The 19,038-nt window shown below is 33.3% G+C and overlaps 1 protein-coding gene and 1 long non-coding RNA gene across 2 annotated transcripts in view; one reads left to right on the top strand and one right to left on the bottom strand.

The window, feature by feature from the left end:
• Window positions 1–19,038, bottom strand: part of LOC130049293 (leucine-rich repeat-containing protein 70-like) — a 1,034,056-nt gene that overhangs the window by 480,361 nt on the left and 534,657 nt on the right. The gene's annotated exons all lie outside the window — the stretch shown is intronic.
• LOC130049294 (uncharacterized) lies at window positions 3,687–17,223 on the top strand. The gene is made up of 4 exons (XR_008797795.1): window positions 3,687–4,319; window positions 8,420–8,632; window positions 13,424–13,494; window positions 15,299–17,223. It is a non-coding gene; the product is annotated as an uncharacterized LOC130049294 (long non-coding RNA).

The following is a 19,038-nucleotide window of genomic DNA, read 5'->3' as shown; positions in this document are numbered from 1 at the left end:
CGTCCAGTTTTTGAACAAAAACAGAAGGTAATATATTCCCTTGAATTTGCAATTGGTCATCTCTGTCTTCAGATCGGCAGGGAAAGGAGTGGGGGTTCAAATCACTTTTATGAGGGAGATTATTTCTCATTGGAAGGCGCGAATTGCCAATGTTCAGGGAATGTTTTAAATCTCTACTTGCCTTTCGAGACTGAACTAAGTTCATCAATAAAACTTACAAATATGTAACTTGAATTTTACCTTTCGTTATAATAGTTCAATTTATGCGCAATGTACCAGGTTCAATTGTCGGTGTGTTTCAGACGTGGTTAATGAGGGGGGGGGGGGTGTCCAACACGTTTAGGGAAGGGCGTAATGAGTGCCAAAGGCACGAAATCTCTGAACAAAAATATCTAAGATGAAGCAAAATCGTGATTTTTGGGGGTTCTCTATTATAATTTTGTCCTCATATTTCAAGGTGAGATGATAGTCAAAATTGACATAATGTGCATGTACATATCATAAACATGTAGATATTTTTGTAACAGTATATAAAGGAACCGGGAACAAATCCTGATTCTGAAGTCATGTTATATAAACTGGTGTTATAAACCGGATTTTCAAAGAATTTATGGTTTTTGCAACGTTTGATTAAAGTTTTCTGTAAGGTCACATCTATGTAGTTACATATATAAACAGAATGTTCATGAAAATGTTCCCTTTTAGAGTGGAATTAAGATATCGCGTAACATTTCTTTACAAAGATATCTAATTTTTATTCATGTCAAAAGTCAACAAAAAACTTAAAGTGATACAAAAAATGTATATAATTATGAATACTTGTTTTAGATCTTTTAGGCACTGTATTACAGAATTTTGATTTTATTTTCATACTTTTTGGTCGAATTACTACAGAGTCTGGCCCGTACAGCATGCATTAGCAAACGAGGGAGTCTATAATCATAGAAGTATATATATATATATATATAATAATGATGATTATCATAAGTTATTATTACATTAAAAGTCATCATTATGGACACTACTACCCCTCCCCCCGACCGGTCGCGGTAGCTCATTGGTAGAGAGTTCGCTTCGTAACCGGGAGGTCGTGAGTTCAAGCATCGTTCATGCGTCAAACCTAAGACGTTAAAATTGGTAGTGTTAATTGCTCCTTCGCCAAACGCTCGACATTTAGAAGTGAGAATCACGGATCTTTTGGATGTGACCTTATAAACGTATATCCCTTGTCGTACATGTAGTAGGTGTTGGTACGATATTTCAAAGAACCCTCACTGCTACGACCCTGAACCCTATGGATACATTGGATAGGTCTAAATTCGTGGTACTCCGCTTAAAGCTGGTTACGTCTCAATATGAATGAAATATTCTCGACGGGACGTAAAATATATAATCAATCATCCAATCAATACTACCCCCGCCCCCTTTATTTTTTATTTTCTTGCGGCGATAATTTCAACGAAATGTGTGGATTCCCCGTCTATCCCATCCTAATTTCGATTTATGTCATCGTTTCACGCTTTTTTGTAAGCTTTAGAGATTTGGCCATATTTATTTAGCGTGGTGAGAATGATTGTTTGGATGTTTCAGAGTGTTTGATTGCCCGTGTGTATCAGAATGTTTAGCTAGCTGCGTGTATCAGAGTGTTCAATTACACGTGTGTGTCAGAGTGTTCATTTGCCCGTGTGTGCCAGAGTGTTCAATTGCCTGTGTGTAAAGGAAAGTGTTCAATTGACCGTGTGTAAAGGAATGTGTTCAATTGCCTGAGTGTAAAGGAAAGTGTTCAATTGCCCGTGTGTAAAGGAAAGTGTTCAATTGCCCGTGTGTAAAGGAAAGTGTTCAATTGACCGTGTGTAAAGGAAAGTGTTCAATTGACCGTGTGTAAAGGAAAGTGTTCAATTGACCGTGTGTACAGGAAAGTGTTCACTTGATAAGCAAAAATTCAAGGAGTGAATAAAACGATATTTCACAAATTTCGACCGCAGCAATGTCTTCTATGTTGTTTTTAGTACCAAATAGTAAATTTTCGTACTAAAATACCAATAACTGTAGAAGTGTTCAGTTGCAGGTGGGAAGTTAAGGTGTTCATTTGACACGCGTTACACGTATGTGTGTGTGTGTGTGTGTGTGTGTGTGTTCGCACACTATGCCGACACTTACGACACGTATAAGGTTACACACGAGCAACCTACGACATTTTCAGAACCTACGACACAAAAGTGTGTCGTAGGTTTGGAGACCCCTTGAAATCGGAATTTTTCATCGTGTTTTACCCAGAAAATACAAAATTTTGTATAGTGTGAGTTTCCGGGTTACACACGACTTTTGTTACACACAACATCGAGCCATAATGGGGTGCTTACACACTTTGCATCCTTGCCACATTCTCGCGCATGCGCAAATTCAACTTTCTAAGGAAACGAGGTCGAGTGGATGACAATGCAAATGTAAGTGTTTTTGTTTATTTAATTGAATATAAGTAGTCAATTAATGATTTAAAATTGATATTTTTGTTCCCGTCCGTTTAGTTTGAATACATTGGGGTATGTGATGTATCGTTATTCTGCAGTAATGGTGAGAAAAAGTAAGTTGACCTTTGACACGACTAAGATACAATTAGATGCGTGTAAGCTTAAATAGTTCAATGGTTTTCATGTTCTGTATGTTTTTGTGTTTGTTTTATATCATCATGATTATCTTCAGTATTTTGGTTTATCATTGATTTGACAAAATGTTTTACAAATACAGAATCAAGGAATAGTTAGAATTTCCTCTTCAATACAATATCGGTGTACACGTTTTTTTTTTTTTTTTAGACCTATGAACATCGTTAAAAGCAACAATTCTCTAAATATTAAATGAGAATTGAATTATTATACACAGTATATTTGTCATTCTTTGATGAATATGCGTATCTTAATGTATAACATTGATATATAACAAACTGACGAACAACTGGAATTTCCTCTTTAGAATATTCTATCTTAGCTTGGCAAAATATTTTCAATATTTTCAAAGATATAAACCCCGTTTCAAAGCGACAATATCAAAGAAAATTAAACAAGTACATAGCTCCAAAAAATTGGGTCTTTATTACCACTATTTTTGGATATTATTAACTGGTAACCGGTGGATAGCTCCAGCCTCTTTCCCCTTAATAAGGAAGGTGTGGTCAAGCGCGGTTAAACAAGTTCTTGGGGAAAATATTGTTTACCTTATTTTAAGAAATTGTTTAGATTTCATTTTGTTCCAACATCGACCAGTTGCAAAGATTTTGGGTTAATTTATCTGATGGTTGACTTTACGCCATGGCTATAAACAACTTTATATAATATGTTGATTTATAGGCGTTGAAAGAAATTTCCAAATAAAGGGTGTTGAAATCAAATGGGACAAGGACATTTAAAGTATGTGCGGTTCAAGTGTCTCTCATCAATATGAATAGAATGAAAAATAAAGTAATTTGTCCCAAAATGAAGTCCCCCCCCCCTTTCTTCTCTCCAACCCCATCCCCATTTGTGCATGCAGCTAGATCCAGTGTTTTCATACCAGACCAAATTCATGTTAAATTATCAATGTTTGTCCTGTTAAGAAGATATACTTTTTAAGTAAATGGAAACTCCAATGTAGTTCACTGAATTTATGAAAAGGCAAGAGCAGATCCGGATTTCTCTCTCTCTCTCTCTCAGAGTGTTGCCAAATCGGTGTAACTTACATTAAAAAAAATAAAGGGGTTTCGGTCAAGGGCTACCGCTATTTTTAGAGCGACCCTGAACACTAGCGACAGCGATCACCGCAACACCGGCACCAGAACATGTACAGACTGTTCAATCGAGTGGGGAAGATCCCCAGGGCTTTTTGTAAATTTCATATAAAGTTGCAGAAATGACATTTTTTATCTTTGTTTATTTTTTTACTTATTCAATTGTAAGAAATCAGATACTATTTATATGTATTTCTAAAAATAAAATTGAAAAAAAAAATAATAAATCCATTACGAGATTCGAACTGGGTACATGTTATCGTGAGTTTCATAGACATCTCTAACGATTACGTAACAGTGTTTTAATCTTCACACTCTTGTTATTTCACACTCTCAAATAAATGAAGTTATGTAAATCAATTTTGTGTAGCCTATGTTTCAAAATATTATCTGTATTTTGCACCATTTACAAATGTAAAATAGTATTGTTAAAAATTCAGAAGTTTTTGAATTTGTCAGCACTTGGAGATTATTTTTCTCGTGCCGTAGACCGACTGAAGAAGAAAAAAAAGGGGTCAGATTATTTTCTTAGTGCTGTGTTTAAAGTTATGTATTAGTAAGTATAAAATGAGGATATCATTGTTTATAGACATCAGTCAGTGCTGCATATACATGTATTACCATTGTCTGTCTGTCTGTTTACCAGTATTTACAGGTATCTGAATTTTTAATCAGCTGTTAATCTGTAAATGGATACAAATAGAAAAATGGGAGGGGGGATGCATATAGATAGATATATAGTGTATTTATCATCTATTTATAGAGATAAAGAGTTTTTTCCTTTTATTTATTTATATATATTTATTGATTATAATACCTGTGCAGTATAATGAGTATTGCCCATGTCTGTTGTAGGGGTAGTGGTAAAATAGTATGATGTATGTATGATATTTTAATAATATTAACAATGAACCTACATTGTAATATTTTTGCCATAGTGTGTATATGAATTCTAGGTATCAGGACAACTCGCCCCCAAGACAACTCGCCCTCAAGACAACTCACCCCCTCATCGGGACAACTCGCCCCTAAGACAACCCGCCCTCAAGACAACTCGCCCCCTCTTCGGGACAACTCGCCCCCTCTCTTGAGATAATTCGCTCCTATATATCATACATGTTTACAATTATTATTTTTGGTCTAAATCCAAGAGGTGTATTACCAAAAATTAATGAATTTCTTATAGATAGTATATACATCACAGACAATAAGACGTGTTCACATTAACACCGAACTTCATGTCTTTTTATGCAAGACGAACAATTTTAGTGGAAATCCAGTGTTTGGGTTCAGTAAATTCATCATCACTTTTATGTACATGTAAAATATATAATTTCAGCGGAAACAAGTTAGCGTTTGGTATAGGGAGAGTATTAGCTTGGTCTACAGCTGACGTAGTATAATTATCAATAATCTGCGTCTGTTGTTAAATCTAATTGTTTCATTTCCCCCAAGCTGTTATAAATTTACTTCAAACGTTATGAGTTACTCATCATCAGAGTTCTTTACACTTTGAAATCACCGCGTAAAAAGAATCACACTGCGTAAAAAGAATCAGTAAAGCAAAGCCGTTATAAAATTTCTAAAATGGGAATTTTATTTTTCAACGGGTATTAGTTGAGAAATGCATTAAAAGATAATTACATGTATCAGAATATTCATGCTTCACCTTTACACTTATGTATACTATATCGATAAAAGAAACACCCACACCCTCAAAATTTTCTCAGTATTAGAGACATTTAATCAATTACCTGAAGATCAGTAAATATAATTTTCCTTGCCAATAAATTTATGAAAAATATAACTTTTTCTGAAATGCAATAATTAAATATATGTATAATTCTATTAGAATTTACCATTCGTGTTAAAGTATGAAAGAAAAAGACGTATCTTTATAATTGTAATTGTAATTAAAAGATTTATATAGCGCCCTATCAACATTAGTTCTCTAAAGCGCTTTACAAATGTGAAAGAAAAGATAATATAAAATCGATGTGCACATACATGTGAATAAAATATTCATAGTGTCAGAATTAAAATGCATAAATATTATTATTAATATATAGCGATATGATATGATTACCATTATAACATATGAAACAATTTAAAACAACCCTTAGGAATAATTAAATACATAACAAGGACATAGGCATAATAACAAACAGCAGGGGTTTTTTTTTTTGGGGGGGGGGGGTGTTTGTTTTTTGTTAACAGCACTGTAAGAGCTGTATGTAAGAGCACTAAGTATATAAAAATAATCACAAATTAAAAGCTAATTTAAAGAGATGCATTCTGAGGTCCACTTTAAAATTAGACAATGAAGTACATTGTCTGAGTTTAAAAGGCAGAGAATTCCAGAGACTCGATGCAGCTTTGTCCAAACGTCGATCCCCATATGTTTTCGTACGTGTCCGAGGTACCTGGAGAAGATGCAGAGATTCGGATCTTAGTGATCGTGTGGGATTGTAAACTGTAAGGATATCCTTTATGTAAACTGGAGATAGGTTGTTGGGAGATTTGAAAGTATGAAGGAAGTATCTTATATTGAATTCTGTACTCAACTGGGAACCAGTGAAGATCTATTAGAACAGGAGTAATATGGTCGGATTTTTTTGAGCGTGTTATTAATCTTGCAGCTGTGTTTTGTGCCCTCTGAAGTTTGCTGGTGTGTTTAGAATGAACACCATAAAGCAATGCATTTCCGTAATCTAATCTGGATGTAACTAGCGAGTTTACTAGAGTTTTACATGCTTCATCATTGATAAATGTTAAAAGTGTAAATAACACACACAAAATAAAAATAAAATGTGATAATATATTTATATATAATATTGGGGGCAGGGTTTGACACTAAGGCACGCCCGACCGACCGAGACTACTAAATGATAGGTCTGGTTGGGTAAAATGTTTATTTACTAGTCCGACTGGTCGTGTTAAAAATATGAACAAATTTAAGAAACTTTACTTTAAATCATAAAATATTTTATTCATAAAAAAAATAACTGTAAAGAGTTTGCGAGCAATTTAATGAACCGCATGATGACATAATCTCTATCTTTAGTTCTAATAAGTCGCGGTCGTAAGTGATGTTCTACGACATCTACACATTGTTAATGTGTGTAAAGTTATGTTTTGGTTAAATAGAATTATTGAATTCACTTTCATTAAAAAAAAACACCAAAACAGTTCATTTGAATTGAATATAAGAAAGTGTTCATTAAACATATGTGCGGGAATGTCTATATAATCAAATATGAAATCTCGTCCTCAATGAAAGCAAAAGATGTCTCAAGAAAGAAAAAAAAAGGAAAACGTTGGGAAGAAACAAAGCAGCTAGGGCTTATGAAATAGAAATTTAAAAAAAAATATTGAGGTCAATTTATTCTAAATGGATTAAAGAATTTCCGTGCCGGTAAAAATTTAATGAAACTGAAAATAGGGTTGAAAGTAAAAGCATCAAATTGAATGACGAGATTAAAGATTTTTTTGAGACAATTAAATGCATTTTAGTTCAAACTTAACGTTTTTCATTTAAATTAAGTACATGTATTTAGATATGGAGAATCTTATAAAAAAAAAATTCTGGAACGTTGGTCAGGGCTAGTGGATGTAAGGTCAGGTCTAGCAAAAATCATTTTAAGTAGCCCGATTGGTCTAGTGCCCCAAAAAGTTAATGTCAAACCCTGGGGGGCGAGTGTCTCAAGAGAAGGGGGCGACTTGTCCTGAGAGAGGGCGAGTTGTCCTAAGAGGGGGCGAGTTGTCTTGGGGGCGAGTTGTCCAGCATTCGAATTCTATTGGTATCAATTATATAGTAGGCCTAGTAAGAATACTATTCTACTTCTATTCAGTAGAAATAGAGCAACACATACAAGAATATTTAAGCTTACATTTATGTATAGTAGTCTGGTACCACTAAATATATTAAGTTGAGTGTTCATAATATGTTAAAAATTCAGATCATGATGTTTATTTACATGTCAGAGGGCATAAACATGCACCATACTTTTCATGAAGCACCAACACTCTTCATGAAGTATGCTGGCGTAAAGCGCAGCAGTTCAGGGTACCTGTAAAGTGCGAAACGAAACGAAATATACCGAAACGAAACGAAATCCACCGAAACGAAACGAAATATGTCGAAAGGAAACGAAACCCAACGAAACGAAACCTACCTAAGCGAAATGAAACAAATTGTATAACCAAACTCTTTTAATTATAATAATTAAAAATGGCATCTTAGGCCCCTGTGAAAGTTACCACATATCAATAAAATTCGCCTCCCCTTTGATGTAGGCCTTCGGCTTAACTGATATAATTAAAAGAGATCGGTTATACAATCTGTTTCGTTTCGGTAGATTTCGTTTCGTTTCGGCGGATTTCGTTTCGTTTCGATTTCGTTTCGCACTTTACAGGTGCCCAGCAGTTCATGCCCTTAAATACTTTAAAAAATTAAACTTATTTCTTAAATATGCATACATGTATTTGTACTTTAATAATCCATGTTTAGGAAATATTTCCATGTTATATATGTTAATCATATGTGTCACCATGCAATGTTAGATTGAAAAATAATATAAATACATGTGTATATGCAAGCTAATGTTTCATTAGATTCTTTGCATTTGATTTTAATGTCAAGTTTCTTTTTCATAGTTGACGCAACAGATTATGAGATACAGATGAAACATGCAGGGAACCATGTAAATGATTCTGAAAGTGGCTACCCAGGTGCTGTTTAAGGAAGCTTGTAATAGGAGTGGAAAACCACCCAAAAACTATGTGTCTCAAAATGCCAGTAGAGACATAGAAAGAAGAGAGGAACTAGCTGGGATATCATTAGGAAGAACCTAACCTCCTTGGAGTCAAGTATGTGACAAATTATTCATATAAATAATCATCCATGTCACCATGAGATCGAAATTAACTTTTTAACCACAAGAAATTTTAGGTACTTTATTCTTTTCCTACTAGGCTCCAATTCGAAATTTAACCAGCATTTTTCTATCGATTGCTTTCTTTCAGGAATTTAATAAACTAAGCACCCCTTTTATCAAAATAAATGAGAAGAAAGTGCAATATCAAAAACAAGATTGGAATTTCTTTCCTTTAACATTTTTAAATGAATTATCAGGCAATGTATCATTGGTGGGGGTCATAGGGAACATCTATGCAGCATGTACTCACTATCCAGAGGTCCTCCACCTACAATTTACAGCATTATGTGGCTTGAACCTTAAGACTTAGTGTGTATTTAATTCTCTCTCTCTCTCTCTCTCTCTCTCTCTCTCTCTCTCTCTCTCTCTCTCTCTCTCTCTCTCTCTCTCTCTCTCTCTATCTATATATATATATATATATATTTCTATTTACTCAATCCTGTGTGTAATCATGCTTAGCAACTATCCAGTTATGTTTCTGTGTAACATATTCTCAGCCATGCGGATGTTTTTCGTTAGATGTCATTTTTTTCCCGACGAGTGAGGGGAAACCATCCCCTTACGAAACAGCCTGTAGAGAAATAAATGTTATGTGATTGAACTCCATCTGATCATCAATTTATATATATATATATATATATATATATATATATATATATATATATATATATGTAATCCAAATAGAAAGAGTTGATATCACACAGTCAAAATAATTAAATAAAAAAGCAGGAAAATATGCAGTTCCAAAATATATTCAAATCGCTAGTGCTTTCTGGATTTTAACATCCATCCTCAGGTGAATACAAATATTGAATACAAAGTTGTTTATCTTATATTGTTGTATATGTATATCTAAAACATTTGGAGATTTCATCACAGTGGCTCATCACAAATTAACCCTCTCTCTTCTATATTTACATGGGGGGGGGGGGGGGGGATCTGGTATCCCAATAATCACTCCTTCAAATTTCTATTATGTCTCCTTTATTTTACTGACATAAGATTTTACGACCCCTCTCAATCGATCAGAGAAAGACCATAGTTTGTAAAAATACTTAGAATATCTGTTCGCACCAACAATATATTTGAAGGAACAATGCATTTTCTATCGTTTTTAAAACCACAGGAACTTTTCATCAATCACTCAGAATGGAAGACAGACTTGCATTGGTCAGTTCAAGTTGCTCTTCAGTTAGGATGTGTAAGAGTAGTTTAAGCAAACATCCCCCCATTTAAGAAATTATGTCATTGTGCTTCTGCACAACTAATCATAATCTTACGTTCTAAGTTTTTATAGTATGTACCTGGAATATGTCAATATAATTCCATTTTTCTCATTCATAAGAGATTTACCAGTTATCTAAATATTACGTATGCAACTAATCAGAATGAAATGCTTGACGTGTGCATGTGTAGGTATTCATATTGTAAATCAACAGCAAAAAATCATTTTAATTTAATTACCCTTTAATAAGAAAGTTGTGGTCATTTCAGTACCAAAAAATGAAAGAAAGCAATGCACGTTATGTGCATATGTCAATCTGTAATTCTGTTGATGTCATCCAACAGGTATTTGTATCATGTACATATGATTAGCATAATTAGTTTGAATTTCATGTTTGCATCATATATAAGAAAGCTGTGGAGATTTTGAAATTGTCTAATCAAAATTTAGCACAATTGTGCATGCACATGCTGGCTAGTAATTTTAACCATACCAATTTGTAAGTGCCAAGACATACTAAAATCCTCAACTTCAGAAGAATTTAATGAAAAACATAAACATTATGGTCCTTGAAATATAGAAAAAATATAGAATCTTCAAAAGACAGGATATGCATATACTGAGTGTTGGCATTTTTGTATTACACCAATCTATATAGATACACATACTATCTACTATGCTGTGATATCAACTCATTCACTTTATTCATAAGAAAGTTACAGACATTTTAGTATTAAATCCAATCAAAATGAAATTTTGCATGCATGTGCAGATTGGTCATTTTGAACATGCAGATCAGTTAATAAATATCTTAAAAATAAAAATCTTAAAAATTACAAGTCTTAATTAATAAATGCCTACAATATGAATATTAAACAATCTCAAAGAACAAAAAAAAATTTAGACTGATTCCCAAGTTAGTGTACCAAAATCCAATGCATGCACATTCAGACTAAAATACTATCTTTCTGCACATCCAAATGATATACATGTACGTACAATCATCTTAAAAAGATTGCATATAAAGGATCTCTTGTATAGTTATTGAGAACAGAGTATACCCTAAGTTCTGGGAACATTATAAAATATAAGGAATCACTGTCTAGTTTGTCAGGGTATATGAGGTGATTAACAAATTAACATCAACTGAAAATATGAGAATTCATGCATAACAGCTTCACCGTTTATATAGTTTGCATGCATGTATCATGTTCATGCTTTTATGGGATCTTTGTGAATTATGTCAAGGATTTGGATGATTTGAATATATTATAAAAGTGGCAAGAATGAAAATAACATGTTCTGCCATATTTTTGTTTTCGACAGTTTATTTTATTTTTCACTGCGTTGTTTTACAACAGTTTTATAACATATGCAATGCAGTGTACACCAGTTTTGGACAAATGAAATTGGCCTTTAGTTTGCTTCATCAATATACAGACTCTATTTCAATTGATTATATATTAATAGTGAGTCTCATGCCAGTATAAGGCAATATACATCTTTCTCACATAATCACTAGTGTGAGACCAACTCAACCCATGTGAGACAGCCATACAAGATTTTTCTGTCTTACACTGCTAAGACATATCTTTGCTTGTGATGTACATATGTATGTCGTATATTTTCTGATTTACATTACACGATAAAGAAAAATAGTTTGTATTGTTTTCTTCAAATTTCAATTTGATATATATTATGTATAGCTTTTTTATGGACAACCTTGGGTTTTGTACTTTACACTTATATTGTAAACCATTTTCAGGTATGCTGAGATCTTCATACTGTGTAATTAATTTTTGCATATATTCAAAGAAGGATTTCAATAATTTTGAATTTTCTCAAAGCTCTTGAATTAAAATACTGAACTGATAAAATGTGAGAAAAATAACACTTTATTATTTGCTCATGTGGGATAGGGAAATTCCACCTCTGGAACAAGATTCACTGCTTAAGACTCAGCAAAGTCTCGTCCTAGACTGCAAATCTTGTCCCCTCGGTGGAATTTCCCTATCTCCCATTCATACGAATGAAGGATTCCATTTATCACACACATGCAATGCACACGTGATATCATGCCAATATACATATGCATTTATCACACATGTAGCAAGTTTCAATGTTAGAACACATCTGATATATGCAGTGAGTTTTATGTCAATATATATTTATCACACGCATGCAGTGAGTTTCAGTGCCAGTACACATTTGCACACATGTAATGAGTTTCAGTGCCAGTACGCATTTATCACATGCGTGTAGTGAGTTTAAATGCCAGTACACATCACACACATGTAGTGAGTTTCAATGTCAGTACAGATCAATACACATGTAGTGAGTTTCAATGCCAGTACAGATTTACCACACACATGTAGTGAGTTTCATATGTCAATACAGATTTATCACACACATGTGAGTTTCAATGTCAATACATATTTATCACACACATATATTGAGTTTCAATGTCAATACAGATTTATCACACACATATATTGAGTTTCAATGTTAATACAGATTTATCACACACATGTAGTGAGTTTCAATGTCAATACAGATTTATCACACACATGTAGTGAGTTTCATTGTCAATACAGATTTTTCACACACTTAAACTGTTAAGTGAGTTTCAATGTCAATACAAAGTGATCAATTCTTTTGAGAAGCCTGTAGTAACCAACCATGTTGATATCCAAGAACTTTTTAACATTGTTATCTCTTTCTAAAATATTCAAAGTTTATATTTGGATTTCAAAAATCTTTTGTCTCTCAATCAACACATTGAAATTTGGTTTAAAGCATGTTGAATTTAGTTTCACAATCTTGATATGATTTAATTGTGATGATTTCAAAAATAACATTCCTACTCACCACCCTGCACCTCAGAAATTAAAATGTAACTTAGAAATAATGAATGCATTTAAAAAAAAGAAGATTTAAAAACATTCAATATTTAAAATGATTGGACCAGTATTTCCTAATGTGAAATAATGTGAACGTGTACTGTGTTGTGCGGCGTGAAGACAAAATGTTTGGTAATAAAATAAGGTGATATTTAACAAGGAAAAAGTTTTTGAATAGGTATTGACCATATATTACACAGATAAGTTAAATAGGCAACTTAATAAATTTCAAATGATTAGGTCACTAAAGATCATTTTGGAAAGATCAAGGTCACTCAACATGTACCTTATATAGAAAAGAACCTTTATTTCAAAAGTTATATATCATTGTGCAAGTCATTTGTTACATGAAGTAGTTCAACTTCATTGGTTAGATGCAGTTTGGGGAAGCAATTACTAATATTCTTGTTATTGGATTTCACTCAAATAGAGACATCAACACTTGCCCGAGTCCCCACATACACAGGGTGGAAGTAACTTGTTTATGTGTTTGGAAAACGCGATATGTATATTACATATTTAAAGTTCATTTACATTTTGTTAATAGTAACTTACAGCAGTACAAAAATTTTAAAGCTTTATCTCTTCAATGTTGTAGACTATATTCAGAGGGAATGCAGATACTGAGGCACCCTAGCTCATCTAGGAAGTCGGGAAGAAAAAAGCGAGGTATTTGTATGTCATAATTTGTATTATATTTTGTTATTCCCAAGCAAATGAAGTTTAGGAGGGTATATTAGAATCGCCATGTCTGTCTGTTGGTCTGTCTGTCTGTCGATTTGTCTGTAGGCATAATTTTGGCTGTACTCATTTTAGGAGACTAGCTAATGGAATTTTCTTAAAATGTGTACACTCTCTCAAATCATAAAGACATATAAAAATCTGCACCTAGGGTTTTCATAATGATTGGACAAAGTTTACTTAATTTAGATCATTTTGTTGTTTCTTTGAAATTAGAAAAATTTTGAACCTTGTTTGCTTTAACTTAGGGTATGTCCTGACCTTAGCAGAGGGTCATTTGGACAAGATTACAGATATTTGTATGCCCCCTAGATCAAAGATCGGGGGGGGGGGGATATTGTTTTTGTCCTGTCTGTCATTCTGTCTGAAACTTTAACCTTGCTAATAACCTTTGAACAGTAAGAGCTAGAGCTTTGATATTTCACATGAGTATTCCTTATGACAAGACCTTTCCGTGGGTACTAAACCTTTTGACCTTGACATTTGACCTACTTTTTGAGAAAAAATTGACATTGGTCATAACTTCTAAATGGTAAATATTAGAGCTTTCATATTGTACATGAACATTTCTTGTGACAAGATCTTTCTACTGGTACCAAGATATTTGTCCTTTTGACCTTGGCCATCTTCAGAATTGGCCATTATCGGGTGCATTTGTGTTTCACAAACACATCTTGTTTGTCCTTGCCATAAATTGCAAGATGAGATAAACAGGAGAATAATATACTAGGTGCAGAGGTTGCTTGTGTTCAAAGAATGTGCAACAACCAGCATCAGATGATAATCATTTGGACAAGCTAGGTCAAGGTTTCTGGGTGTGCAATGCAAAATTCTTCTCTATAATGTAATTTTATTATGAAATAACTTCAGAAAATTATACAAGATTAATTAAAATATGATCAAAGAAATGTCATGACCCTGAACACAAGTCATTCAGACAAGTTTAGGGGCACAGTTTAGGAGTTTCAGATTATGAAGTCTTAGGAATGTTAATATTCTAAGTTAGAGGTGCATGGAGAAGTCATACTTGACACAGAGGCTGCTTATAGCCAAGAAGTATGTCATAAACCTTGTGCCCAGGTTATTTGTAGAGGTTCATGATCACATGACTCAAAAGTCAAATGTTCTTTAGGCTGCACCAATTTAATGCTGGGATTTTGGACAGTCATATTTTTCTGTTACTCTACTCAAAGTTTACTCATGACCAGACTTTTGGACCAATGTCATTTTGGGAAGGTCAGGCTCACTCAGAATATACACCTTATATATAAGGAAAAGTGCCTTATTTCATTAGTTTTTAAACAAGTATGGATCATAAATCGTGCAGATAGGTAATAGGCAAATGGCTTTCAGACAAAGGTCACTCAAGGTCATTTTGTAAAGGTCAACATCACTCAACATATACCTTATATATGATAAAGAAACCTTCATTCCAACAATATATCAACATTTATTGAGCATTGTGTGAATCATTTGTTATTTGAAATAGTTCATTCAGGTGAGATGTATTTTGGGGAGCATACATCAGTTTTATCAATATTCTTATTTTATATTAAATATCTATTGGTAGTTTAATAAAGGTTTAGGATAGAACATTTAAAAAATATATTATTGATTTGAAATCATTTACTTTAAGTTATGGTAAATGATAGAGAAAATGAGTTGGACAATCTTTCAAGAAACTGTTGTACAACTGTTTCAAGTGATATGTACTGTCCATTCTTTATTACAGCCAATGTTCAGTGCCACACTTGGATCACTGCAGAAAAGGCAGCTTTGTAAAGACAATTTGAGACTTTCATCAAACTAGGAAAAACTCTGGCTCAGGTTGACTGTCTAAAATCCATTTGGAAGGAGAAATCGCTGTCCAGTTTAACATGGTGTCGTGGAAAGTTTACTGTTAAAAAAATTACTTCCTGGCAGAGGTGTTACAAAGAGTTAATCCAATTTTTATGCCCCCTCCATTTGAACGAGAGGGGACGTATATATTGTTTTACATGACTAATTCGGTCTGTAGAGCAAATCTTGTCTGCTCAATATCTAATGAATTCTTTTGCTTGACTGTTTCCAAACTTGGTACAATGATTGCCCCTAGATAGTGAATGAACCATATTAATTTACAGGTCACAGGGTCAAGGGTCAAACTGGACACAGTAAGATATTGTCTGTTCAATATCTTGAGAACGCTTTCCTGACAGACATCAAACTCGGTATACTGGTTTCTTTTAAGAAGTAGGTGGTTTCTTTTAAGAAGTAGATGGTTTCCTTTAAGAAGTATATGTCCCATAATGTCCCATATTCATTTTGAAGTCACAAGGACAAAGGTCAAACTGTACATAATAAAATATTGTCCACTGAATATTTAAAGAACCAACCCTTTACCTGACAGTTACTAAACTTGGTACAGCGGTTGCCCCTAGAGAGTAGATGACCCCTACTGATTTCCAGATCCCAAGGTTGAAGGTAAAATTGGACATAGTAAGATACCGTCTGTTCAATATTTGAGAACCATTCGCTTGACAGACATCAAACTTGGTTCACTAATTTTCCTTAAGAATTAGATACCCCATGGATTTTGAGGTCACAAGGTCAAGGGTCAAACTGGACATGACAAGATATTGTCTGCTCAATATATTGAGGACTCTTTGCTTGACAGATATCAAATCAGGTACACTTGTTCTACCTAAGGAGTAGATGACTCCATTTGATTTTGAAGTCACAAGGTCAATGGTCAAAATGCTACGGACATAGGTATTGTCTACACAATATCTTGAGTTTGCGTTTCTTGACAGACATCAAACTTGGTACACTGACACATCATAAGTGTAGATATCTAGTATTCATTTTAAGGTCAATGGTCAAACTACTCTGGACATCAGATTTTGTCCATTCAGTATCTTGAGAACCCTTGTTTGACAAACATCAAACTTGGTAGTCTGGTGCCGCCTAAAGAATAGATGGCTCCCATTGGTTTTAAACTCTCAAGGTCAAAGGTCAGGACTCAAATAACTGGTTATTTGAAAATATCTGCTCAGTACCTTTAGAGATCACATATAATGGTTGCCTCTGACTAATAGATACATTGTAACTTTTGCTACAGACATTCTAAATGATCATTTTCAATATTGTAATATGGAGGGCATATATGTTTCTTAAATCTTTCTTGTAAATGGTTTTGATACTAGTTTTATATACAAGATGTATTATCAGCATTTGTCATTCAATGTACACCATACATTGGTTCATTCAAAATTGATAAATATATAATCAACAGCAGTACACATGAAATAATTCTCCATCTATATCTTGAATTGAACAAAAAGTTTAATGGTATTCCAAGGCCTTATATCCATGTGCGATTGAAAGACTGAATGAATATACTAAGATAATATAACAGTATTTAACTAAAACTAATTGCAGTTTAACACTAATGTACTTATAATGTAATTGATAGTACCATGCTCTTACTTGTAACTTGTTTTCATTTATATTCAATAGATATTTCAAGTTTGATAGCTAACTCAAATTTCAAATATGAATGAACATTAAGTGTCTGCTGTTTTAAGACTAAAGAGTAGCTTTATTTACATCATATGAGGTTTTTTGAGCTAAATTGATCAGCTTTGTATGCTTATGAAATAAATATGTACACCTATATTTTGCAGTTGATTGTACTTTGCTTTAAAGAAGTCTTAAAATTGGTGTAGTTTTCATTAGGTTTGGACTTCGCAAGTGACAAATTGGATTAGGAGTATTTTTACTCAGTGTCTTCTCAAATACTAATGAAAAATCAAGACAATTTAATAGAGTCTTATAAATTCAGTATCTCTTGATAGATTGCTGAAAGAGTAGTACGAAAGAAAAATCCTGAACTCTGAACGATCAGATTCATGATGGATGCAGGGACACACAGTATTTTTAAAAGTCCTTGGTACAAGTTCTTCCTGTGACTTGAGCAGTGTCTGTATTCAGATATTAAAAAAAAAAGATCTTTAAAGCACTGTAGTACACTGTCATATAACCAGGAATATTTCCTGTATGGTCACCTTTAAATGGCCTTTGGTGTCGTATTTCGACATAAAGGACATCCAGGATACAGACGCCTTTGAATGCAACATTGGTTATATTACAAGTGTGACTGATAAGGAGCGCCAAATTAACAAAAACTCAGATAAAAAGATCAGTTCAATTATTACCCGTAATAATCAATTGACGTGCGCATCAAATCAATCATTGTTCTCATCAATTGATTAGGTGTTCACATCAATTATTGCGCCCATATATTAAATAATGCGCGCTGCCCATCAATTCAATGTATGAGAGCAATAATGGGTTTGCTGCGCGCATTTATTTAACTGATGACTGCAATACTTCAGCGCGGCATGTGATTTTGAGCTCCGTATAATTGATTTAATAATCTCTTTAATTCAATTGAAAATATCTTAATTATTTACAACGATTTTTGTACAAGAAATTAATGAGCACATCAACTCTTATATAGAGAGAAACACTTCAATTAATATAATGAATTCAAGACAGATCTAATTAGATAGTTGTTGTATCTAGAAGAAGTATTGCATGCATCAATTGAATAAATATCAATTCAATTGAAGAGAGCAATAATTAAATTATTACACACAGTAATTGAATTGAAGCGCCAGTAATTGAATTAAAGCTTTTTTTAATTAAATTGTGGAGGGCATCAATTCAATTGTTGATATCAGTAATTCATTTGAAGAGAACAACAATTCAACTATAGCCTAATCAACTCATCAAAGTATTCAATGCTATAAAGAATTCAATCAATGCGCGCAATAATTCAGAATTGTAGATTTTAGTAATTATCTGAACATGTTTCATTGAATTGTTGCAAGCATCAAATGAATTGATGATATCTTCAAATAATTAAACTTATCTTGAATTTAGCTTCTTAGACTGAAAACCTTTTTCAAATCTTTTTAACATTAATTTCTGTTACAGAAGAGTATATTTTAATTCAACTGACAAAACACTAGACAGCCTCTCTCTCTCTCTCTCTCTCTCTCTCTCTCTCTCTCTCTCTCTCTCTCTCTCTCTCTGATATTTATATAAATTCCCCAAAAAGTTGTTTTTTGAGAAGTGGTTGAAACACTTGAGTTCCCTTTTAATTCCTTCAATCAACCGCCAGACTAAATGTAGTGACTTTCATGTAATATATCAAGTTTATACACTCTGTAGTGAGTTTCCGGTGTGTGTTCACATGTGACATGGTGTCGTAGGTATCAGGTGAAAATTCAATTTTGTTAAAGACGGATTTTCTATATTTTAAGTATCAGAGCAATATAAACAATTTAATCAATGCGCGCTAGAAATTAGAATAGTAGATATTATTAATTATTTGAAGAGATCTTCAATTGAATTGTTGCGCGCATCAAATGAATTGATATTTTCAAATGCTTAAAGATGTCTTGAATTATTTGAGTTTACGTTGAT

Source organism: Ostrea edulis, chromosome 8 (assembly GCF_947568905.1).
Source record: "Ostrea edulis chromosome 8, xbOstEdul1.1, whole genome shotgun sequence".
Lineage (NCBI taxonomy): Eukaryota > Metazoa > Mollusca > Bivalvia > Ostreida > Ostreidae > Ostrea > Ostrea edulis.
The sequence above is the reverse complement of the archived record's forward strand: the minus strand, read 5'-3'. Positions and strand labels throughout refer to the sequence as shown.